Source organism: Portunus trituberculatus, chromosome 50 (genome assembly GCF_017591435.1).
Source record: "Portunus trituberculatus isolate SZX2019 chromosome 50, ASM1759143v1, whole genome shotgun sequence".
NCBI lineage: Eukaryota > Metazoa > Arthropoda > Malacostraca > Decapoda > Portunidae > Portunus > Portunus trituberculatus.
The window spans coordinates 6,281,386-6,282,060 of NC_059304.1; positions in this window are offsets into that span (position 1 = coordinate 6,281,386).

Here is a 675-nt window from a genome sequence, read left to right on the forward strand (position 1 = left end):
AGGGGATGCACATTAAGAGGCTTGCCTATATGCCTCGTCGCTCCCGGGACTCGAACCAGAGTCCTCTCGGTTGTGAGCCGACAGTACTAACCACTACACTACGCAGTGTGTGTGTGTGTGTGTGTGTGTGTGTGTGTGTGTGTGTGTGTGTGTGTGTGTGTGTGTGTGTGTGTGTGTGTATAAAAATCAATCAAAACTAATATTCGTAGGAAGGCTGGCGTCACACTCGCCACATTCATGTCAGTGTATTTACTACACAAGACCACCAAGGACGAGATGTAATGGCTGCATAACGACGTCAGAAACTACTGTAATCTTGCTGCGGGTCCCAGATAAGCGCTCTTGATTCTCTTCCTCGGAGCACCTAACTTCTCTGATTACATTGGTGGTTCCCTTAATAACTTTGTCCCAACTTTTTGCTCAACTTCTTCCAACTTTAATCTCCTGTATCGCCCAGCCTCGTCTCTCTTCGCCTACACTTCGCCAACTTTCCGCCAACTTTTTTCCTTCAGTGTTTCTATAGCGACACTCGATGCCACTGAAGCTTCTTAGTGTAGTTTGTCTGTTGGCATTTGGAACTACATTGTGAGGAGGACTTTCTTTCTCTGTTTATCTGTATCAAAATCAACCTTAACTAATATTCTGAGCATTCTTCTTCTATTTCGGTTCCCCGCT